Raw genomic sequence first — 27,529 nt, 5'->3', positions numbered from 1 at the left:
CAACCTCCAAACACGATCCATGAGATCTACCAAATGTGGATAAGATTCAATTACACTGTGTAAAACTCTTGTAGTTTTACATGTATTCTACAGACGCAGCTGTCCTGCTCGAACTCAATTCCTCTAGGAGTACTCCATTCTCCTTTAAAAGATATTGATTTCCCAAAATTGAAAGAATAAGGTAATTGCCTCATTGTCTAAAGATGATTGGTACGGTTTCTTCTGTAAAGTATTCCTTCCTCACAGTTTCCATTGAGCAGAATCTCACCTTCAAACACCATACTAAATATCTCAACAAAATACACAAATCACATCAAAGCAATCAAGCATACATTACATACTTTCCAAGCTTCATTGTGTAACCCCTCAGATCGATGTGGGTAATCCGATCCGATCTCGAGTGTCACATTAGGGCCACCGGAGCGACCCACTGTAAAATCTCAGAAAATTTAAAACTTTTTATCAAAACATGTAAACTCATAAAATCATTTATCAGTATTTATAAATAAAATAGATTTTCATACTCATATTTAAAATAAAATACAATTACATACCCCCTAATTACATGTACCATAGTCTGCAAGTAACACCGGAAAACTCCCTTACTGAAGTCGATAGTTGCACTGATACAATTCTCTTAACCTGCAATAGTGAGTAATAGAGTGAGCTTTGGAAAGCTCAGTAATACAGAACTACCAGATGATGTGAAGAACGTGCAGATACAGATAAACATATATTTCTTTATTGGTTCAGATATTTACAGATCTTTATGTTGAGCTGAGGTCATATTGATATCTCGGGTAGTAACAGATAATATTCAGTTCAGATGGAAATATTTCAGTAAAATCAGATTATGTAACATGTTTTAAAAAAACATGAACACTACCCCCATCCGTCAATTCCAAAATATGTAGGTTTCCCAAAACCATACACCCACCGTCAAGTCCAGTAAGGCCCTGAGCACACAACCGAGGAGCCGGTAAGTAAGGCCCTGAGCACACAGCCGAGGAGTCTCCAGGTATACTTCCTCCAACATTACCCCCAAATAAAACATGTCCATCCGTAAACGGATAAATCAAAAATCAAAACATAGTCCAGGTCAAGTATCATATCAAAATCCAGGTCAAGTATCCGTTCAGAATCCAAGTCAGGTATTATAACATGGATATTCAATTTACCGATAGAATGTCGAAAGTTAGAATCACTATTGGAAGAGATCAATAACTGATGTAATCATCAGTTATTCAGAATGAGACTTGAGTTGATAAGGAAGAAATGAATATTCAATACATTTACAGTCTATGTCGATTGATTTCATTATCAAACAACTCTAAATGAATATCTCCCAGAATTAATGCTTGTCGATTGGTAAATACATTATCCTTCCAGGGTATTTACTTTTTAATACCAAAAAATCTTATCCATAGACTATCTTCGGAATCATCGCTGAATAGATCTTAAGGAAACTAATAGATATTTCAATGCTCTTTATTTCATTTTCACGCTTCCACGATATCATGAAATGCTGACGTGCTTGATTTGTAGTACATGTCCTATAAGAACATTACATCATGTATGTTCATTAACGTTTCCAGACCCATTCAAATCACTTATTTAATCCTCAGTCCATGAGGTTACTTAATTTATTTAACGGTCAAGTGTATCCCAGTTACTTCAGAGTTTTTTAGAGTAATTCGGACGTTTCTGAATTTCGGATAAGTATTGTACTTCCGTTCAATTCAATTTGGTCTTCTTGGTTGATTTGTCTAACAAATATCCACTTCTGAGTACCGAATGCGATCCAAAGTTCAGCTGAGCTGCTTACTTCCAAAATTATCATCAATCCAAACTTAATGAGACGAACCAACATTCAAGTGATACTTATATCATTCAGATAATGATATAGCACTAGCATTGGTTGACCACTTAAGCTGCGTTCCAGAACTTTTAAGAGCAGTACAACATCCGTGTTTATTTGGATTTCTAAATTAATCCAAGACATTTACTTATTCTAGGCCATAAGGGTATTTTGGTCATTTTGGTGTTCAGTTATATTCCATTCATTTCAGAGCTCGAGGATATCCAATCATTCCTTGGTCATATTCTTGGTCATTTGCATTCTTAGGGTATTCTGGTCATTTTACAGATCCAGTGTATTACAATCATTTCCTTACGTCCGATCTTATTATCGAATTCAAACTTATCACTTATTTCAGTTTCTTCAGGTTTTTACTCATAACTCAGATATTTTCGGGTTAAGTGTCTTCTCATATTTTACAAACAAAATATCATGAATTTTTCTGTACAAAGACAGGATCTTAACAATTAAATACATATTTAATCGAGTTAAGTACGAATTCTCAAAGTATTTTCTCATTCAGGGTCAACTCAGACAATTTTACCTCTCAAGGGTATTTTCGTAATTCTTAACCAGATAATTTCGGTATTAATTCTTAACGAAAATAATTATAATCTAGAGATCCTATAATTAATTGATTCCTCGAACATTCTCTAATCTTGAAAAGATTCCTTAACATACTTTTAGTATCTTGCATAGACTCTCTTGGGGTTAAAAACAGTTATCCATAATTTCCAAGTAAAACTAACATTTCTTATGCACATCAATAGTTTTATCAAATCAATGTCTTTAAAAACCTCTTATCCAACTTCCATAGTTAAATCTTGTCTTTTTATAACATAAGGGTATTTTCGTAATTTTACCCTACCGGAGTATTCTCATAATTTCTCATCCAAGTACCTTTAACATTTAACCTTTGATGAAATAAATTATAAGTTACATATCCAGGTTGATTTCTTTATCACTAAGCATATAACTTGTAATTTAATTCTAACAATCCCTCAATTTCTTATAAAAGTCATCTGAACCATAATCAATTACTGAACCTTTTTACCGTATTCAGATCGAGTGTAAAAATTAATTAACTACACAAATGAGACCAACATTATCTTAATCATGCATTTACCAATATTCACATGTTCCATAAAGCATAAAGAATAAAGACGTAGCAAAGTATTACCTCGATTTACGTGCCATATTGATCAACCATTAAATTCCATTCAAATGCCCTTGATCTTGAAATCATCTTCGAATAATTCCTCAGATACATAATAATAAAATTTGCATAAAAATGGGGCTTAATTTCGAAAAACGGATCGAATCGGGTGATTAATCAGTGAAAACCAACTTATCAGGTTCGAATTTGGCAAAACGGACCCCAAAAATATATTCGGGACGTCAAAACATAAAATATAACTTTTTGAAAATTTTAACTTTTCGGTCAAAGTCAACGGGTTTGATTGGCAATGTCGAGGCCTTCGGGTCCAAATTTCGAAAAACTGAACCTTTTTACCGTATTCAGATCGAGTGTAAAAATTAATTAACTACACAAATGAGACCAACATTATCTTAATCATGCATTTACCAATATTCACATGTTCCATAAAGCATAAAGATGTAGCAAAGTATTACCTCGATTTACGTGCCATATTGATCAACCATTAAATTCCATTCAAATGCCCTTGATCTTGAAATCATCTTCGAATATTCCTCAGATACATATAATAAAATTTGCATAAAAAATGGGGCTTAATTTCGAAAAACGATCGAATCGGGTGATTAATCAGTGAAAACCACTTATCAGGTTCGAATTTGGCAAAACGGACCCCAAAAATATATTGGGACGTCAAACATAAAATTAACTTTTTGAAAATTTTAACTTTTCGGTCAAAGTCAACGGGTTTGATTGGCAATGTCGAGGCCTTCGGGTCCAAATTTCGAAAAATGGACTGTGGAATCGGACTCAGAACGTCGAAAAATGTCAGGATAAGTATACCCGGTCAAAGTCAAAGCTCGTTTAACGCCAGATCAACGCCGGTCAAAGTTCAGGTCAATAATGGTCAACGCCGGTCAACGGTCCAATAGTTGACCGTTTTACACAAATATCACCCTAACAGAAATTAATTACAAAATTAGCCACATTCTGTAAATATATACAAATTAACACCCAAGTTTTTACACAAATAGCACCCAAACAGAAATTAATTACAAAATTAACACCTTGCGGCCAGACGATGCCCACTCTCGGGGGGTGGCGCGTGAACAGTGATACGGTGTCGAAAAATTCCCAGAAAAATTCTTAAAAATTAGTTTAAGTGATTTTGAGGCACTTACAAAGCTCGATTCACAATTTTGAACGGTAGAGAGCTCGATTTCAACAAATATGAAACTTTGACCGCTTCACCTCCTCACTCGCTACCGCTGACGGAGACAAGGAGGACACCGGCAGACTCGGAACGACACAAGGAACACGATGGTGCGGGAGGTGTCGAAAACGGATGGTCGGATTGAAACACCTCTAACTCGTATCCGACCCGAATATGAGTCCGATGTGTCACATTGACTTTTCAAACTTTGACACTTAAAGAAAAACAGGGACATTTTAAACTTTCATTAAAACTAAATATGTTAATTTACATAAGAGAGACCATGAAATACAAAATCGATCAGAGCATTCGTAATTAACAACTTATTACATACCAACACTCTATGCATAACTCAAAATACCTACTTTTTCAATTACTTCTGATATGATCTTTTAGTAGTGATGATGTTCTTGTCACTTCTAGTACTGCTCTTCTTGTTTCTTTGTACCTACGTGTAAATCACTTACACGCTAAGTCATAGACTTAGTGAGACAATAAATGAACATGTAACAATAGATTCATGAATATGCATTCTTACCATTTGATCATGACATTTCAATATGCATGTATATATTTCATTATAACATATACAATCATGTCATGCACATATGAAACTTACCTCTTGTATCACTTTCATTTTAATTTATCTTTAAATTGCCCATGTACATTATTGAGAACAAAGGTATATGAGTACATTGAGGTTGTGCACTAACGCTGTCACCACAACTCGATAAATTCCCACTAGGGGCAGTGAATATTTATCCCGAAGGACCATTACGTCCCTAAAGACCACTGGATATGTCCCGAATGACCACTACATCCCGAAGGACCATTAGATACGTCCCGAAGGACCACTAGATACGTCCCGAAGGACCACTGGATATGTCTCGAATGACCACTATAAACCCTCGACTCTTGGCATGCCAACTATACCTATAGCTCTCATATCATATAACATGGGCTTAAACATGAATACATTTCTCATTTCATATCTCTTTCATCACTTTTCATATAAACACATATAATCATTTCCATTATTCCACATACCTGGATTGTTTCTCTTGTAATGGCGTTCGTTCACATAATATCATATTAAAGCATAATAAATTATGCATGATATCACTATAACAATAATATATGTATGCATGTACATGAGTATAAATCATGAACTTAACTATCAGAGATAGACTTATCACAAGTCTTGTCTCTATACACTTTAACTATAAAATACACTCACCTTAGCCTTGTTTTGATTTGATTCTAGTCCTTTGATTGTTTCGGAACAAGATTATGTTCTATATCTACATAGTAATACATTGATACGTATCAGAATACTAATTGATATATTCTAAACTATTACTCCTTAGGCTAAAAAGGAAGCTATTTTCATCTTTTAATGAAGGTATTCATCGATGCACTCTACAGTGTATCGATGCATCCCTTAACGGGTGCATCGATGCACTACTTGTGCATCGATACACTGATGGCATTCGATGTTTTTATTTTAAATGAGTGCATCGATACGCTTTATGCATCGATGCACCTTCAACAATTTCTGGGATTTTATCCTTGATGCATCGGTACACAATGGATGTGTATCGATGCACTCTGCCCAAAATTCACTTCTTGAACCCAAAACCTTATCCATTTTAGCTTAATTCCTTCATCTTTCATTCCCTTTTATATTCTTAACTCCAGCACACATACTTAAACCAACCTATACTCACTTATTTCATCTTAAACTTCAAAATCCTATCCTCTTCATGAAATTCAAGAATTATATCCACTTTGCAACATGATTTAATTCCACTTCTAACACTTAATATGTCTTAACTAGATTGGTGACAAGTCAAATTTAACTTCCAATTCTAGATATGAACTATATTCCAAGATTTCATTCAAGAACCTCTAGTCTTTAATCTCTTCTTACTCTATCATCCTTTGATTTTAAGATAACTTAAGTTTCCTTAAGCTTAATTATCATCTAATAATCAAAACCCAATCTTAAATTTAACAAGAAACTCAATAATCAGAAAACTCACATTTGTTTTGCTTTACTCGTACAAGGAAGAAAGAAGAAGAAAAGAACTCTGGAAGCCTTTGTGTTCTCCCCTCTTCAACCCACGTGGATTAATATATAACCCTTCCTTTCTTATTTTCTTGTAAATAACCTCTTTGCCCTTCCATTCATTCATTCTTCTTTTCAATTCAATTCTATACAATAATTTACAAATAAATCTTTATACTATTCAATCATTTTATTTTAATCACCAAATTATAAGACTTTACAATTTAGTCACTAACCCGATATTAAGGATGTTACAAATCTCCCCCTTAAGAAAATTCATCCTCGAATTTTCATTACGCAAAGAGGTGGGGGTACTTAATCCTCACGTCCTCTTCACACTCCCATATTGCTTTCTTTACTTTGTGATTCCTCCACAAGACTTTAACCAATGAAATCGTCTTGTTCCTTAGTTGTTTAACCTCATGAGCTAAGATTTTAACCGGTTCCTCTTCATAAGTCAGATCTGGTTGAATATCAATCTCTTCTGGAGTCACAATGTGGGAAGGATCAGATCGATACTTTCGAAGCATTGAAACATAAAAGACATTGTGAATTTTCACCATGTCAGATGGCAAAGCTAACTGATATGCTATTGGTCCTACTCTCTTAATAGTCTCATAGGGTCCAATGAACTGAGGACTCAATTTTCCTTTACGTCTAAACCTCAGAACCTTCTTCCAAGGAGAAACTTTAGGAAACACTTTGTCTCCAACTTGATATTCTATTTCCTTTCTCTTTAAATCTGCATATGATTTCTGTCTATCAGCTGTTGTTTTGAGGTTAGTCTGAATAACTTGAACATTTTCTTCCATTTCCTGAATCAACTCGGGACCAATAACTTCTCTATCATTAAGCTCAAACCAATTCAAGGGCGTATGACATCTTCTCTCGTATAAAGCTTCATAGGGAGCCATTTTGATACTTGACTGATAACTATTGTTATATGCAAATTCAGCAAGTGGCAAATACATTTCCCACGATCCTTTGAATTCAATTACACAAGCTCTAAGTATATCCTCCAGAATTTGGATAGTTCGCTCGGATTTTCCATCGGTCTGAGGATGAAATGCTATACTAAAGTTCAACCGAGTTCCCAACGCTCCATGTAATGATTTCCAAAATCGCGATGTGATCCCGATCAGAAATTATAGAAATAGGTATACCATGCAAGCGTATAATTTCTCTAACATATAGCTCGGCATACTTATCCACGGAGAAATCAGTTCACACCAGGATAAAATGGGCTGATTTAGTCAATCTATCTACAATCACCCAGATTGGATCCCTTTTGTTCGGAGTTAAAGGCAACCCAGTCACAAAATCCATTGTTGCATTCTCCCATTTCCACTGAGGAATTGATACTGATTATAACAATCCCGATGGAACCTGATGCTCAGCTTTGACTTGTTGACTAGTCAAACACTTTGATACAATCGTAATGTCTTTATTCATTCCAGGCCACCAATATCAACTCTTGAGGTCCATATACATTTAGTTTCCTCCTGGGTGCATCGTTAATGGACTACAATGAGCTTTCGTTAATAAATAATTCTTTAACTCATCATCATTTGGAATCACCAATCTCCCTTGATAATACAAGTTCCCATCCAACTTGATTTCATAATCATTTAGCTCTTCATTCTTAAATTGTTGCAATTTCTTCAAACACATTTCATCTTTTCTTTGCAATTCCTTAATTTGATCTAGCCATGATGGCTTGATAGTCTATTCCGCACAAATTGCACCGTCTCTGCCAAATGATAGTTTGGCATCCAAAGCTCGTAAGGCTGGAAACGTCTTTCTACTTAAGGCATCCGCTACCACATTTGCTTTTTCGGGATGGAAATCAATCACAACATCAAAAACCTTGAGAAATTCCACCCATCTTCTCTGTCTTAAATTCAACTCTTTCTGAGTCATTAAGTACTTTAAACTCTTATCATCCATATACAAGTAGTACTTTTCACCATACAAATAGTGACGTCAAATCTTAAGTGCAAACACTACGGCCGCCATCTCCAGATCGTGTGCAGGATAATTCTTTTCGTGTGATTTTAGTTGCCTATAAGCATAGACCACTACTTTGCCCTCTTGCATTAACACGCATCCTAAACCGTTATGAGAAGCATCACTGTACACTACAAAGTTCTTGCTAGACTCAGGTTGGACTAACACTGGAGCTTATGTCAAATTCTTCTTTAATTTTTCTAAACTCTCTTGGCATTCCTGAGTCCAAGCAAATTTTACTTCTTTTCTCAATAAATTAGTTAGAGGTAACGCTATTATCAAAAAGTTTTTAACGAACCTTCGATAATAACCAGCTAACCTAGAAAACATCAAACTTCTTACACATTCTTTGGAACTTCCCACTCCATAATAGCTTTAATCTTTTGAGGATCCACTCGAATTCCTTCTATAGAAATTACATATCCAAGGAATGCCACTTCATTCAACCAAAATTCACATTTAGAGAATTTAGCATAAAGCTTTTTATCTCGTAAAATTTGCAAAACGATCTTTAAGTGTGAAGTATGCTCTTCTTCTGACTTTGAATACACTAAAATATCATCAATGAACACCACCACGAACTGATCCAAATATGATTGGAATATTCTGTTAATTAAATCCATGAAAGCAGCTGGTGCATTTGTAACTCCAAATGGCATCACGATAAATTCATAGTGACAATACCTCGTTCTAAACGCCGTCTTTGGAATGTCTTTCTCTTGAATCTTCAATTGATGGTAACCTGAACGCAAATCAATGTTCGAGAAAACTGAAGCTCCCTTTAATTGATCAAATAAATCGTCAATTCGGGGGAGAGGATACTTGTTCTTGATGGTCACTTTATTGAGCTGTCTGTAGTCGATGCAGAGACACATTGAACCATCTTTCTTCTTAACAAATAGAACTGGAGCTCCCCAAAGTGATACACTTGGTCTAAGAAACCCTTTGTCCAGTAGCTCCTGTAATTGAATCTTTAATTCTTGCAACTCTTTTGGAGCATTCTGTATGGTGCATTGCAATGGGTGATGTTCCCGGCATTATCTCAATCTGGAATTCTACCTCTCTGTCCTGAGGTAAACCTGACAACTCTGCAGGAAAACATCGAAGAACTCTCTCACTATATGAATTTCTTTAATCTCTTTGTCTTTGGCTCTTACATCCAACACATTAGCAATGAATCCTTGACATCCTTGCAGTAGTAACTTCTTTGTAGTCATTACTGATATCACATTCGCCAATGGATTCCATCTTTCACTAAATACAACAACTTCTACTCCTTCTGAACTTCTTAACGTTACTATTTTTAGTCTACAATCAACATTAGCATAATAATGATATAACCAATCCATTCCCAGTATCACATCAAATTCGTCGAAGGGTAATTCCATCAGATTAGCAGGGAATTCAATTCTCTGGATTCGTATGGGACACCCTCGACTCACCATATTTACCCGAGCATTGTGCCCTAACGGATTCGCCACTATCACCTCATTGCTAGTAGTTTTTAACTGAATATTCAATTCTCTCACTAACTTACTAGTAATGTATGAATATATAGACCCCGTATCAATCAATACCATAACATGTTTATCAAACAATAAAAAGGTACCTGTTATAATCTCCAGATCATCCCGATCCTCATTGGTCTTGAGATTGTACACTCGAGCAGTGGAACGTATCTCTTATTGAGCAGAGGACTCTGACTGATTTCTTCCTCTACCTCTACCCCTTTGCCCTGCAGAAATAGACCTCTCCGGTAGTGCAGATTCATCGGCTCCCCTGGGACAATCCCGAATAAAATGTCCGGTCTCCCACATCTAAAGCAAGCTCTGAAAATCATCCTACATATCCCTGAATGATTCCTTCCACAATGTGGGCATTGTCTGACTTGACTCTGATTAGATCTCCCAGATCCCACTGACTGAGTTTGTCTACCTCTCATCGGATTTGATCCTCTTGCGGAGGATGTCACTGACTCTGATCTAGCTTGAGGTCGAGAACCAGCATCTTTGCTCCTTTTTATGGTGCAGAACTCGAAGAAGCACCCGTTCTTTTGACTGTCTGAGCTCTTGAATTTTCAAATCTCTCATTCTAAGCTCTTTCCAAAGTTGAAGTAGTAGGAGGTTGGAAACGCATCAATACCGCTTCTAACGTTCTAAAAAATACATCTTGATCATTCACAGGCACTCCAAAGGGTGTCTGATCTTCACTCTGCCTGGCCAGGACAGGTGAGTTGCTACTTTCAGCGGGTCTATCATCTCCCGCTTCATTTCTAGAACTACCATGTCCGGACATCTATTAAGACACAATAATAATTCTATTAGCAAAACAACATACTTACTATTCTATCATATAAGAATTTTCACTATTTTATTAGTATGTATACATTATAAGACACTCTAGACTTCAGTTTATGCCGAGAATCGACTAAACCTTAGCTCTGATACCATTAAATGTAACACCCCTAACTCGTATCCGACTCGAATATGAGTCTGAGGTGTCACATTGACTTTTCAAACTTTGACACTTAAAGAAAAACAGAGAAATTTTAAACTTTCATTAAAACAAAATATGTTAATTTACATAAGAAAGACCACGAAATACAAAATCGATCAGAGCATTCGTAATTAACAACTTATTACATGCCAACACTCTATGCATAACTCAAAATACCTACTTTATCAATTACTTCTGATATGATCTTTTAGTAGTGATGTTGTTCTTGTCACTTCTTGTACTGCTCTTCTTGTTTCTTGTTACTTACGTGTAAATCACTTACACGCTAAGTCATAGACTTAGTAAGGCAATAAATGAACATGTAACAATAGATTCATGAATATGCATTCTTACCATTTGATCATGACATTTCAATATGCATGTATATTCACTATAACATATACAATAATGTCATGCACATATGAAACTTATCTCTTGTATCACTTTCACTTTAATTTATCTTTAAATTGCCCATGTACATTATTGAGAACAAAGGTACGTGAGTACATTGAGGTTGTGCACTAACACTGTCACCACAACTCAATAAATTCCCACTAGGGGTAGTGAATATTTATCCCGAATGACCATTACGCCCCTAAGGACCACTGGATATGTCCCGAAGGACTAATACGTCCTGAAGGACCACTGGATACGTCCCGAATGACCACTAGATACGTCCCGAATGACCACTATAAACCCTCGACTCTTAGCATGCCAACTATACCTATAGCTCTCATATCATATAACATGGGCTTAAACATAAATATATTTCTCATTTCATATCTCTTTCATCACTTTTCATATAAACACATATAATCATTTCCATTATTCCACATACCTAGATTGTTTCTCTTGTAATGGCGTTCGTTCACATAATATCATATTAAAGCATAATAAATTATGCATGATATCACTATAACAATAATATATGTATGCATGTACATGAGTATAAAATCATGAACTCAACTATCAGAGATAGACTTATCACAAGTCTTGTCTCTATACACTTCAACTATAAAATACACTCACCTTAGCCTTGTTTTGATTCGATTCTAGTCCTTTGATTGTTCCGGAACAAGATTATGTTCTATATCTACATAGTAATACATTGATACATATCAATACTAATTGATATTCTAAACTATTACTTAGTCTAAAAGGAAGTTATTTTCATATTTTAATGAATGTATGCATCGATGCACTCTACAGTGTATCGATGCATCCCTTAACGGGTGCATCGATGCACTACCTGTGCATCGGTACACAAATCCCATTCGATGTTTGAATATTAAGAGGTGCATCGATGCACTACTTGTGCATCGATACACTGATGGCATTCGATGTATTTATTTTAAAGGAGTGCATCGATACACTTCATGTGCATCGATGCACCTTCAACAATTTTTGGGATTTTATCCTTGATGCATCGGTACACAATGGATGTGTATCGATGCACTCTGCCCATAATTCACTTCTTGAACCCGAAAACTTATCCATTTTAGTTTAATTCTTTCATATTTCATTCCCTTTTATATTCTTAACTCCAGTACACATACTTAAACCAAACTATACTCACTTATTTCATATTAAACTTCAAAATCCTATCCTCCTCATGAAATTCAAGAATTATACCAACTTTGCAACATGATTTAATTCCACTTCTAACACTTAATATGTCTTAATTAGATTGATGACAAGTCAAATTTAACTTCCAATTATAGATATGAACTATATTCCAAGATTTTATTCAAGAACCTGTAATCTTTAATCTCTTCTTACTCTATCATCCTTTGATTTTAAGATAACTTAAGCTTTCCTTAAGCTTAATTATCATCTAATAATCAAAACCCAATCTTAAATTTAACAAGAAACTCAATAATCAGAAAACTCACATTTGTTTTGCTTTACTCGTACAAGGAAGAAAGAAGAAGAAAAGAACTCTGGAAGCCTTTGTGTTCTCCCCTCTTCAACCCACGTGGATTAATATATAACCCTTCATTTCTTATTTCCTTGTAAATGACCTCTTTGCCCTTCCATTCATTCTTCTTTTTAATTCAATTCTATACAATAATTTGTAAATAAATCTTTATACTATTCAATCATTCTATTTTAATCACCAACTTATAAGACTTTACAATTTAGTCACTAACCTGGTATTGAGGATGTTACACGGATCGTCGTGAATTAATTGAAAACCAACGAAAATCAAGTTAATACTGAAAATACTTCTGACTGAAATTAACGATGATTCACAACAAAAGGTTTGAGGGGTTTTGTTCTTCGGTTGACAATGAACACGATGGTGGTTTTGGTTCGTCGATCGGACGTCGGACAATGAGTAGATCGGAGTTGAAAGGAGGTTGAGGGAGAAGAGAAAAACTGGAAATCTGCAAAAAACACAAGGAGGAGGGGTTATAATTCATCTCATAAAAAATAAGTAAACCATGAATTTAGTCACTGAACTTCCTGCACTTCTTAAAAAGGTCTGACAACTTTGAAATTTTACAATTTAATCCACCGTTTCTTTCAAAATACCAATTAAATTCATCACTTTATAATTTCTAAAATTTAGCCCCTAAATTGGGGTGTTACACATTGATTACTCAATTAATGTGGCATTGATATCCTTTTATCTGAAAATTGTAGAAAACTAAACATAAAACCACAAACAAACACGATCGGACCGGAAAAAGCAATTACTTCTGCTTCTACAAAATGCCCTGATTTTGATGACTAGAAAGATGAAAATAAATGCAAATAAAGGTTCGGATGCATTAGAATATCAGAATCGATGTGTGTCAAGTTTTTGGAGCTATTTGGTGATAAAAGACTATGTGTTCACAACGAAAAGTAATGATATCCATAGAAGTAACTGACTAACTGCATGTTCCATTAATCCTATTCATGCTTATCTAAATTTCGCTCCACATTGGCCAACTGATAAGAAAATGTAAACAAGAATATGTTGGTAATAGAGTGAATACAGTCTGTAAGGCGTGAAAGTGCTTTTGAAACTAATGAATATTCACTTTAACAATAATAAGCTTTCCGGAAACAAGTTCATAAGTAGTATGCGTACCATGGATGCGTATGCTTTTAACAAGGGTTTTTTTATCTTCCAAATTGGCTGAAATATAAAAGCCCCCAACCGCTTCAGATAGTAATAATAGAATACTTCAAACTGCCAAAAAGATGAAAATTTGTATATTGATCATAAGTGATATTGATTAATCTAACATAAAGACTTTCACAACCTTATTATCCAATAAAATAAAACAGGTTATTACAATCTCTTCCTCTAAATTATATATATATATATATATATATACACACATCCCCATTCTACCTTCACTGTAAGAAACTAATTGTACAAAACTTCGAAGCTAACACAAATGCTCTCATTTTTCTTTAGAGAAAATAACTTCAGTGACCGAAAATGCTTATAATATACGATTTTAACTAACTTTTTTTGAATTTGAGAAAATGACCAAAAAAATTTGCAACACGAACTCCAATTTCGCAACACGAATTTCCCAAATTCGCACAGTTTCTGCAATGCAAATTTCTTTCTCGCAACGCGATTTTCCAAATTCGCAACACGGTTTTCAAATTCACAACACGGAATTTCAAATTCGCAACTCGATTTCTGAATTCGCAACGCGAATTCTTTTTCGCAACGCGAATTTTTCGCAACACAAGTTTCTTTTTCGCAACAAGATTTTCTAAATCGCAAAACGAATTTTGTTTTCACAACTCGATTTTCGAATTCACAACACGAATTTTAATTTCGCAACAGCTTTTATTTTCGCAACACAAATGTTTTGGTATATAAAATACGCAACAGCAACAACTCATAACCTAAATTCCTAAATCACAACTCATTCCATCTCCATCTATCACTCCCTCCGGCGACATTCGTTCCTATATCCAACGACATCTTCCTTCATCTCTAATTTTTTTTACATAATTTTATTTATATATAATTTTTCAATGATTTCTCTCCCAAATTATCAACTATCAACTTAATAAATGTATATTTTTCTCTAAGTTAGTGATGATATCTAGTTTATAGCTCGTTTGTTTAGTAAATTAATTTATAATTTGTATAATGAAATCATCTAATGTTGATCATGTTTGGATAACTTTGTGTTTTGGAGAGTCATGAGAGAATATTCATGGTGTTTTACAATATATGCCTTTACCCATGAATCTTCAACTAAAACTGTCATTAAAAAAGTTAACTTATGAAACTATAATGTTACATGTTGCAAAGAAATTGAATTTAGAGCCTCTAAGTGGATTTAGGTATCTTATCAGAGAAAAGGTAAAGTTTATTTGTTAACAGACAATGAATGTTGAACGATTCATTGCTTACATTAGTGTTTCGCAAGAATATGATGTTACATTGTATGTTGTTGAACCTAGAAGTAGTGAAGTTGGGTCAGTAGCGGGTAGTAATCAACTAAGTTATTCAACCCCAGTTTATGGTGCTCACAATGTACAACGTTGTTATCAACCTCAAAATTTAAAGGTTCCGTCACAATTTCATCACCAAGAAAATTTTGTTTCACCATATTTCCAATACCAAACACAATATCAAATGAAATCTCAAAACCCACAACCTTTCCCTAATCCAAATCTCAATCAACTTTCAGCACCAAATTCCGGTTTTCGTATTGACCAATTAAACGATGATGAGCCAACAGAAAAAATTGTGAGTACTAGTCAGTATTCGAAATTTGATCTTGATCAATACCCGGACTTTGATCTTGGTCAATACTCGGATTTTGATGATGTTTCAGAAGAAGAAACAGACCCTGCATGTAATGATTTTGATATTGGTCAATACCCAAATTTTGATGATGAAACAGCCGTTGCCGAGGAAGATGTTGTTGATGATAATGAGGAGGAAGTTACGACTGTGAATGAACATGTTGAACATCAATTCTATAATTTATATAACCCTGAAGAAGAAAAAAAAGTCCCCGAAGAAAAAAGAATAAGAAAATGCCATGGGAGTATAACTGGAATATGCCAGAATTACTTCAGATACCAGAAGAAGAGTTGGTAAAGATAGCAGTTGATTGTTACACAAAAGTTATTCGTTTCAAAAAAGATGATTGTTTTGATACAAAGGAAGACTTGAAGATAGCTTTGTATACGAAATGTGTGGGAGATGGCTATCAACTAAAAGTTAACAAATCAAGCAAAGATCGTTTCGAAACAAAGTGTATGATTGATAAAAACTGTACGTGGCGTATGATTGCAAAGAGGATAAAAGATTGTGAAATGTTTCAAGTTAGGACTTTTATTGATAAACATACATGTTCAAGAACCCAAGTTTTTCCTCACCATAGATAGGCAAACAAAAAGGTGTTGGGTGGTTTTCTGGTTGAGTTAATGTTTTTGAATGGCAGGGTATATCGGGGACATGAAATTATGACTAACATGAATGCTCGATTCAAGATTAGTATCTCATATTCTCAAGCTTGGAGAGCCAAATGTTATGTCTTGGAATTGTTGAGGGGGTTGCCAGAAATATCATTTGCCCAACTGTCAGCTTATTGTCACAATTTAAAGCTGAAAAATCATGGGTCGGTAACTCATATCAAAACAGATAGAGATGGACGCTTTGAGTTGCTGTTTATCGCCATTGGTGCTGAGGTTAGTAAATCAATATAATTTTGTTGACTCATTTTTGTTAGTTACATGCATTTCACATTTCAATGATTATATTTCTTGTGTATATTATTTTTTAGATTTGTTCGTTTATTACTTGCATGCGCCCAGTTATTATAGTTGACGGAGCATATTTGAAAGGTCGATACCTTGGAGTAAACTTATTAGCAGTAGCCATGGATGCTAACAATGGGATACTGTCAATAGCTTACGGGGATGCAAATCTGAAACCTCTGATTCATGGACATGGTTTATGGGGTATCTTAGGGATTGCATAGGTCCTATTAGCAATCTGACAATCATATCCGATAGGGCAAACTCAATTGACAACACTGTTAGAAGGTGTTTCCCAGATGTTTTTCATGGACTTTGTGGTGTTCATTTGTATAGAAATATAAAATCAATGTCTACTGGTATAAAAAATCACAAATGGACATACTGGAAGGTTGTAAAAACTTATTAGGAATTGGATTTTAATAAGCATATAAATTGTTTAAGACGTGTTTTTCCTCAATGTGCTCAAACACTAGAAGATGTCGGGTTTGAAAGATGGTCAAGAGTACATCAACTTGGAGTAAGATATGGTTTCATGACGTATAATAGTGCAAAATCAATCAACGCTCTAGGTCGTCATTCCCGAAAATTACCCATTACTATGTTAATGGAGTTTTTTCAAGCCTCTATTCAACAGTGGTACCACAAGAAAAGAAACCATGCAAGTATTATTTCTTTAAATTCATAATTTATCATATTTAATATATTTTACTAAGTATTATTTATTTACATTTACAGGAAAATTGGAACGTCGTGTTACACCATGGACTGAAAAAAAAATATAACGAAACGTGTTGTGAAGTCAACGTCGTGGAGAGTTGAACCATGTTCAAACATTTTGTTTGAAGTATTGGATAATAACTTAAATGGGCTTGTCGATCTAAATGCAAAGATGTGTAGTTGTATAAAATGGCAAACATCTGGTTATCCGTGTGGACATGTTATAAAAGTTGTTCTTCATCTAAACCAAGATGATTGAAGCGCATACGCTATGGATTGCTACACTACAGAAGTATATCGAAAGACTTATGCCGAAATTGTCTACCCTATTCCACATCCTTCTAAGTGGGACATACCAGATGACTTACAAACAGTTTTGCCACAGTCATGGACAATAGGCTACCTGGCCGACCAAAACATCACGATCGTATACCGTCTAAGGGTAAAGAGAAGAGGATATCGACATGTAGTCGGTGCAAGGAAAGTAGACATACAAGGTTGACCTATAGATCACCAATGCCATCACAATCATCTTTTCCTCTACCAAAATATGGATCTTCATCAAAATCCGAAGTTCATATGGTGCCAAGCAAAAGGAAATCAAAATCGCAATCAAAATCAAAATCTCAATCACAACTGGCTTCACCTTTTGAGACTTATTAACTTAGGTGATTTTTAAATGCAAACGTTGTATTATGTGTAATTTATGTGTGAATACAAACATTTTCAGTTAGACATGCATTAGTAACTTGAGTTTGAACATTCCTATGATCTGTTCAGTTATTATCACTTATCAGATTGTTATCTGTTATCTTTTTTAATTTGTTTTCCTTGAATTCGCAACGCGAAAATCAAATTCGTATTGCAATTTTCGCGTAGCGATTGTTGCAAAAGTCAAATTTGAAACGCAAAAATAAAATTCGCAACGCTAATTTGACTTTCGCGTTGTGAATTTGATTTTCGCATTGCGAAAGTGTACCTTCAACATGTCTTTTTTTGCCTTCAACATAATGCAGATTGAAATTAAACAACAAATCAATTAAACAAAAAAAACAATTCTTATTTACACTTGACAGCACATTGATACAATTAGCCCCAGACAGTACATCCAAATGCTTCTAATATGTTAACAACACTTGCTCAAACTTACAAATAACAAATGGTTGTTTATGCACACTTTCAGCACGCGGATGCAGGTAGGCAACGTCTAACATATATCTCTCTAGCCATAAAATGTCGAAATCATAACCCTACTGCACCTCTATCTCTATCTGTGGGAGATAGAAATTGTTTACCTTCTGTCGTCATTCGTTCCAAGCACATGCATACAAGAGGACCACAATCCCCTTTGGCTCCCGCCGTTTATTGTGGCGTGTCTCGTCTCTCATCATTGTAACTTTTAACTTATTTGGCTTTTTGTTTCCTGAATTAGTCTAATAATCAATCGCATCCAAGTATTTAGCCAAATGAGCGCTCCATCCTCTACAAATAATATCTTTCAAATCAGACAATAATATGTAATTCAACATGCTGACATATACTATCTTCTTCAGGGATGGGAGCTGAAGCTCGACGAGAAGCCAATGACAACGTTCCATAACAGGGATAAACACCTGCAATCATAAATAATAATTCAATTGCGCACATCAAATAAAATTTATGAACACCTTTAAATATGCAAAAATGAATACTAACCTTATTGACCTCCTACCACGCAGGATAAATGATAGTTTTTCCATTACCCAACGCATATGAAGCGTCTCTCTGATCCTTCAAGTGAGCTGTGTGAAAAGACGAATGCATAATAGTCGATCGCGTCTTTTTTATTTTCTTCAATTTCCTTATAATTATAAGACGTGATACCCATGCATCAATATGCTATTTTATAAAAAAATACATATATTAGTGAATTTAATAAATTTTAAAAAAATAATCAAAATGCAATATAAGAAGAATATAAGACTTACCCCCCATTCGAAATAGTCATTCTCTTTAACCCCTAATAAAACACCCTACCAAGACCGCTCAAGAAACAAATGCATATTATCGTCGATTTTGCATATGTCAACGTAGCACCCCTGGCTCCGCTCATAGATAAAAATCAACTACGGTCTTAGCCCAAAGGGTATTATCCATAATTATGTCTGGTAGTATTCTCCTCTCCTGCTGAAGAATGGTACTGGCCGGTAATTGATATGAAAGCCAACTCTGATCCATCATAACGGGCACGAGAGGGGGTTTATCAATATGTCGACATAGTATGCCATGTGAATCGGACTCTTGAACGATGGGAGGGGCCTCTTGAACGATGAGATGGCCTCTTGAACGATAGGAGAGGCCTCTTGAACGATAGGAGAGGCCTCTTGAACGATGACAGGTGAATCAGGTTTCTTCTTACGCATTCTTGGAACTATTAGGGTGAAAGGAGACGTAATGGCATGTGCATGACGTCTGATGCGTGAACCCTGTCATGCAAGAAAACCCCGACATAAAGCATCTACCTTATCGGGCCGCTAAAAATAAATTAATACATAAATCAGTAAATAAATAAGTAAATAATGCCGAAAAAGGTTATTTGCATTTTTAGTATAGTATTAAACAAACTTACCTCATTGCGTAGAGTATGAACCTCATTTTGTAACAATGAAACAATCTCACGTAGAGTGGCTACCTCATCACGTAGAGTAGATACCTCACCACGTAGAGCACAATTTTCATTGTGTAAAACATCTACCTCACTACGTAAAGACCGTACCTCATCACGCCATGCACCATTGTCATCACGTAAAGTACCGACCTCATCACGCAAAGCATTGACCTCATCACGTAACTCCCCTAACTCATCCCGTGGAGGTAGAGAACGAAGAGATAAATGTTGTGGCATCTTTGTCGGTCGCCTATCATGAGGTGATGGTGGAAAAGAGGCTCGATGATGTGATGGAATAGGTGATGGCTCTCGGTGTGGAGGTGTATAATCAGCCCGATCAGGTGATGGCTCTCGATGTCAAGCTGTAGAATCGGATCGATCAGGTGATTACTCTTGAAGTTGGGGTTACTCATCATCCGTCCTATCAAAAAAACGCTTACTAGCTTGCCAGCCTCTGTGAGTGTCAGTCTCTGTGGGTGTCAGCCTCTGTAATGGATAGTTTGCCTCCTAACAATATAAAAGCTCAAACAAAGTCAAACGTCTACTAGTAATAACTTGTTTATATATGGTAGTATTTGTGTTAACTTACATCATTCATCGTCGTATATGGTAATAAATTTTCTCAATCCAACAGTCGGATCCTCCTCCAGGTAATAGCCCTAGGAATATCATTTGACTTTTTGATGGCATATGTCTGCATGCTGGGAAAAACCTCAAATATCCAAATCTACAAACAATATAATACACAAACATTAATTTTAGTAATTGTTAAATAATTAATTATAATTTTGGAAACATTATATAGAAATTCTTACCTTAAATGCCCGAATAAAGCCTATCAAAGTGTATTTGGAACCATGGCTACGCAAACTACGACGGTCCTCAAATATAGACGACAACTTTTTCCAAGTAGCTTTTCATATATATGAACCCCGCGAAAACACGTTCCATGCATCTAGATCCTCTACCAATAATATTAAATCCTCATAAATAGGTTGGTTGCCCTTTTCCTAAAAAGCCGGCATTCAAAAGTAATAAAAGGCATACTCGGACAACATCAAGGTCATCCATCTGAGTAAAACCATCTTTAAGAAGTAATCTTTTCAAATCGTCGACGTGTAAACTGGGTTTCGCCTTTGCCAGCTCAGGAAAAACCCGAAATAACCATGATGGGTGGGCAATATGACTAGTGTACCGACCTACTTCATCGTGTCGTCCGAAACGTAGACCAATGATTAAGCAAAACTCCTCCCGCCCAAAACAAGTATACGCCGGTGGAAAATGAAACAATATCTCTTCCTCACCACGTTGTATCCTCTCGGGTAGATCGTTAGTCATGGTCTGAAGAAACAAATGGGTCAACATAGCATCTCCACCTGGATGTTGTACTTTCATCCATGGCCCGAAACAAGTTTTCTCAAACAAATTTCTTTGTATAGGTGTAAGTGTCGACGCAATTGTAGTGGCCATGCTTAATTTATTCCTTAAAGTCAATGAAGCCGAAAAAAATTCCTAACAAAAACAATAAACATAACAAGTTAGATATATTAAAAACTACAAATTATACACTATAAATAGACATGATATTAAACAGGGAAAATAACCAAATATGTTTCAAACTAGCACTATATTCACCCAAGTCATTATTCTATCATAATTCACAAAATGCATCAGATAATACTTCATCGTGTCGTCCGAACGTAGACCAATGATTAAGCAAAACTCCTCCCGCCCAAAACAAGTATACGCCGGTGGAAAATGAAACAATGTCTCTTCATCACCACGTTGTATCCTCTCGGGTAGATCGTTAGTCATGGTCTGAAGAACCAAATGGGTCAACATAGCATCTCCACCTGGATGTTGTACTTTCATCCATGGCCCGAAACAAGTTTTCTCAAACAAATTTCTTTGTATAGGTGTAAGTGTCGACGCAATTGTAGTGGCTAGGCTTAATTTATTCCTTAAAGTCAATGAAGCTGAAAAAAAATTCCTAACAAAAACAATAAACATACCAAGTTAGATATATTAAAAACTACAAATTATACACTATAAATAGACATGATATTAAACAGGGAAAATATAGCCAAATATGTTTCAAACTAGCACTATATTCACCCAAGTCATTATTCTATCATAATTCACAAAATGCATCAGATAACATTCCAGAAGTAAGCACTTATATAAACATTTAAATGGACAACATATAGGTTTAGTGCAGGTTCAAGGACAACAGAAAGAGTAGTAGTTTATTCTTGAAACTTAAATTCGCAACACTGTGAAATTAGTATTTGTCTTTGTTTTTAGGTTGAAATAATGCAATTCATTCAAATTTCAATTTGTAGAAGAAGAGTAGTTTTTGAAACTTAAATTCGAAACACGAAAATGAACTTCGCAATACGAAAATGAACTTCGCAATACGAAAATGAAAATCGCAACGCGATTTTCGTGTTACGAATTTAAGTTTCAAAAATTATTCTTCTGCAAATTAAAAACTGAATGAATTGTATTACTTCAACCAAAAGACAAATACTAACTTCACAGCGTTAAAGACTAAACAATTTAGCAGTATTGACAGCAACCGAATGAATTTACTAAGCAATCTAAGTGAAATGATTAATCTATATATTGAAATTACCAGTAAATTTATCATCAATTTAAATATGAAAAATCTAATAATAATACAAAATTTTCAAAATAAAAATAATTAAAAAAAACTAAACCTCGATGGTTGATTTTCTATTTGTGACCGTGAATGGTTGTGAGGGTGACTTTGAGAGATAGAGATAGAGGGGGTCGTCGGATATGGGGACGGATGTCGCCGGAGATGGGGACGGATGTCGTCGTAGAGAGTGAGAGATGGAGATGGGACTGAGTTGTGATTTAGAGTTTTAGGTTATGAGTTATATTGTCTACATTTGTATTGCGAAATTAATATTGTGTTTGAAATTCGAAAATAAAATTCGCGTTGCGAAAATAAACGCGCTTTGCGAATTTGACTTCCGCGTTACGAATAACAAATCCGCGTTGCGATTTATATATTCGCGTTGCGAATTTGAAAAATAGCGTTGCGGAAAAGAAATTAGAGTTGCGAATTTCAAAACTGAGTTGCGAAATTGGTGTTTGCGTTACGAATTCGAGATCGCGTTACGAATTTGTTGGTCATTTTCGCAAATCTAAAAAAAATTAGTTAAAATCATATATTATAAGACATTTTCTGTCACTGAAGTTATTTTCTCTTTTCTTTATCTTTAGTCAGCCCAACACATTTATTAATAGCTTAATGCTGATATATTGGTGTCAATACATGATATGATTTAAGTTACAAAAAATATTCTGCGACTAATTTGTATATTACCAATAAAGTCAAGAAACCGAGATTTGCATTTTCATTGCCAAAGCCTCGGAGGTCAACTATTCCAAGTATTTGTTCTTTCCCAGGTGGGTGCTTGCTCAATGCCTTCTCAATCAAGAATACACACAATTTCTCATCCTGACGAGAGTTGTGCACCTGTGATCGACAAAATAATGACTTTTGTTGGAAGCTTAATCATCTTAGAAGCACATTTAAAGTATAAGGACAATCCATATTAAACTCTATTTTGGTTTATCTTATAAGGACATGATCCTTAGAAGAAAAACAAGGATTCAGTCTATTCAAATACCTAGAAAGCAAGGTGGTTAACTTAAGGAGGTTAGATGAGCTGTGTCCGGACACCAGGAAACTGCCAAAGAAAAAAGGAATCTAATTCATGAAGCAGTGATACATGTCTTACTTCTCATTTAGACTCCAATTCAATGGCACAATTAATTAGCACATCGGTCATTTGAAGAATGGTCTCATATCTGGAAAACGGGATAAATGAAGCATAGCTGTTGTGAATCAACATAATCAGGGTAAAGCATCCTAATTCCTACTTTCTACATTTGGAAATCGTTTATATTATGATAGCAAAATTTTTCTCTTTTATCCGGAGATGCACCCAGAAAATCTTTTAAAGGAATTCCGCTAAAAGTTATCAAGCAAGAAAAGTATCCTTCAATGCAAAAAGTCTAAACAGACGTACATGAACACAGGCAGTGACCTTCAAAACTTACAGCAGGAAGGTGCTTAGATGCCACAACAATGAGAACTGGTCTGTCATTAACGTCAAGAAAGTCATGCACATAGCTTTTTCCGGTTGCGGCTATATTTTTGACATCATCTTCAGACAGATCAGAAACTCCAAATTCTTGAGGCCATCTCTAGAAAAAGGCTTTAAGGGCAACAGGATAAGGGTTTCAGGTAAAGAATCAAATTACAATTCTCAAAATTTTCATCATTTTGATCAATGAAACTTGCAATTGAGAAATGTGGTTCAACAGTCAAGACAATAGAAAAATGAAAGAAACCGGTAAGTTTGTTCTTTTTTCAGGAAAAGATTACACAGGCAGTATTGATTAAAATCAGCTTCCATCAACTTCAACTACTTTATAGCCAAATTAATGTCTCCCATTAAGGCATATTAAGGTATCATTTAAATGCACATTGTTAAAGCTCTTGTGCTACAAAATATGAACGCAAAGATAAAGGATACAATAGCTTTTGTCAACTTAGTGACGGCTTCTTCAATAGAAAATCTCCTATCCTTAAGAAATCATAGTATCATGTCTTCGTTGTCTCTTCCATTATTTCCAACCGGCAGACTAGAATGCTCCTTTTCAAGCTTGTCCTTAACTTCCAAAACTAACTGTAAGGTTATGCGACGAATTCTCAGGATCAACAGACAGTTGATTATGCATTTCGGCAAATACATAAACAAGCTACACTGATGCTTAAAGGGGTAACGTTTATCAATTAGAAAGCATGTTAAGTTCTTTTTGCCTTAATTTCCAGCATAGATGAAACCAAATTTCACTCTCAAAAAGTAACAAAACAGAAGTGAAGCTAGCAAACATTAAATTAAACAAAAAGGACTGGCAAATCAAGTGAAATTCATCAAAATGATCGAACTTCCTCGTCACAAGACTGAAATAAGAAACTAATAATCCAAAGTAATTCTGCGCCAATTTCCAACATTTTCTCGTCATTTTACTGAGATTTCACAGAAACCAAATAAAATCCAGTTGCAACGGAGACGTATTAAGAGAAATGAAGTACGAAGTTAGTACCTTTCGTGAGCTGTTTGGGTCTATCATAGAGCTTTGAACAGAGAATTTGCAGTTTCGAGAGCGTTGAAGGATGGACTTAGATGAAAAAAAAACAAGGGAGGTCGACACGCACGAAGAGCTTGACACGTATGGGTCGTCATTTCCGTTGAATTCACAGCTTTTTCCCCTTAGCTCAGCCCTCAAAAGTTTGTAGTAAGCGAGGCGCAATGACAGTGAGGTGTTTGTTTCCGGGGAAAATCGGTGGTAGAAAATGTGGGTTGAACTGAAAAGTGGTACTTGGGCTGTAGAAGCCGGGATTTGTTGCTTGCTACCCTCATCCATAAGCATTTTGGGCCCTTTTCATTTTTCTCTCAACTGTTTTGCTCCTAAAAAAAAAACTGCTTTGGTCTCTAGATATACCCAGCAGCGGGTGTGTATAATATTTTTTTAGGTAAATTACACGTTTAGTTTCTCAACCACCATTTTTATTCTGTTTTAGTCATGCAACTATTATTTTTTAAGATCATATCTAGTCACATTTTGAATTTTATTTTAGTCACCCGTCGTTAAAAAATTACATAACTGCTGACGTGCATTTTTAATAAAAATTTAATAATAATGTGACATTATCTTTGGTAACACATCAACATCACCATTAACATTTTAACAGTGGGTGACCAAAATTAAACCAAAACGTAACATAAGTATAAATACTGGGTGATAAAAGTGAAACTAAAACATAATAATATATATGATTTTAAAATAAAATATTAAAATCTAAACCTATATTATTCTATAGTTATCGTGGATTATTAAAAAATATTGATAAATAAAGCTGTAGGAAAATTATCTAAACCAGTGTTATTAAAATCGGACCGGATCGGCCGGTTCGACCGGTTGAATCGGGAACCAGTTGCCTATCCGGTCCGGTCACTCTATAAAACCAGTTTTGTAACGAACCGGTCAAGAACCGGCCGGTTCACCGGTTCTGTTTTTTTTTTTAATTAAACCAAACGACGTCGTTTGTTATGATTTTTTTCAGCCCCAAATTTATTTTTCTGATTATGATGATTGATACTTATATCAATTATATACTTTTTTTATTTAGTTGTTGATGAATTTCATTAGGTATTGACCTTAAATATTATGTTGTAGTTGATTTGAATCATTTTGTTTAACTTGATTTTATGATATTTAACTTATATATGTTATGACTTGTGATATTTTTATACCTTTTAATATTGTCAACTTAAAAAGAGTATTATATATATATATATTAATATTACTTTTAATATTATGTAAAATTTAAAAAAAAATTATTTTATATAAACCGATTCAATCCGGTTCAACCACGATTGAACTAGTGAATCAGTATCTTCACCGGTTTAAGGTCCTGTCTAATTTTAAAAACATTGACATGGACTGAATATCTATTTTTGTGCAAATGTGAGTCAAAACTCAAGCACGCAAAACGAAACTTGCTGGATTTAGCTTCAATCTTTCGTTACGTTGAAATCATGTATCCAATATTATTATTTCCTTTTGTCTTTAGCCAAGATTAGTTAAGGTTTCTGCCCGATTCATTACATTAATGCAATATGTTAAACGAAATGTAGATAATGTTTTGTTAGTGAATCACTGAAACGCATATGAGGAATAAAATCTATTTCAGTTTTGTCAAAATCTATGATTTTCTGACTTAATCTGCATACTGGTCTTGTCGAATATCCAAGGCTTAATTAGAAAATAAGATACGAAACTATTTTTTTTTTCAAATAGATACCTAAACTTTTTTTCATTCATCTAAGTGTCTAACGTTACAAACATTATTATTTTAGGCGTTCAGGTCATAATGATCGTTAAATTCTGTCATTAAAGAACACGTGTCGCATTCAAGAAATTTTGAAAACTTTATTTAATATAAAAAAACTTAAACTTATATTTTTTAAAAAATCTTAAAAATTCCCTAAACTTTAAAAACCCTAAATCTAATTACTATACCTACATTGTCACCACCCTTTACCGTTGCCTTTGTCGTCGACTGAACCTACCCCCGATCGTGCCTCCACTCAACGACCACCCACGCGACGAATAGCCACCAATGGTGCAATTTAAATCGTTTGTCAGCCCAAAATTTGCACGACCAGACGGCGTGAGCGACGAAAAAGACGATGTCGATCGAGAAGGGAGGAGGCATCGACAGCTTTGACGACATCGATCACTGATAGAGAAGCGACAAGGGATGAATGATTGTTGATCTTGTCAAAGAATCAAAATGTAACACTATAATCTAGTACGACCCAAAAACCGATGGATTTGCATGTCACATGAAACCACCGAAGTGACTAACCCAATTTTTTCTTTAAAACTGATTTAAAAACCATATGATGAGATCTATCCATAATAACATAAACTAGAACATAGTAATAAAATTTACAAGTACGAGGGAGTTCCTAAAATATCCAAAACAATATAATATTGAATTTAAATCAAAAAGAGTTACAACT

At 34.9% G+C, this 27,529-nt stretch overlaps 1 pseudogene; it reads right to left on the bottom strand.

Annotated features, from left to right (window-relative positions):
* Window positions 1-190: 190 nt before the first annotated feature.
* Window positions 191-25,385, bottom strand: LOC120214035 (annotated as a pseudogene).
* Between the last annotated feature and the right edge of the window lie 2,144 nt (window positions 25,386-27,529).

The sequence above is a fragment of the Hibiscus syriacus genome, unplaced genomic scaffold (assembly GCF_006381635.1).
Source record: "Hibiscus syriacus cultivar Baekdansim isolate YM2019G1 unplaced genomic scaffold, ASM638163v2 tig00110050_pilon, whole genome shotgun sequence".
NCBI lineage: Eukaryota > Viridiplantae > Streptophyta > Magnoliopsida > Malvales > Malvaceae > Hibiscus > Hibiscus syriacus.
This window is presented reverse-complemented; position numbering and strand designations above follow the sequence as displayed.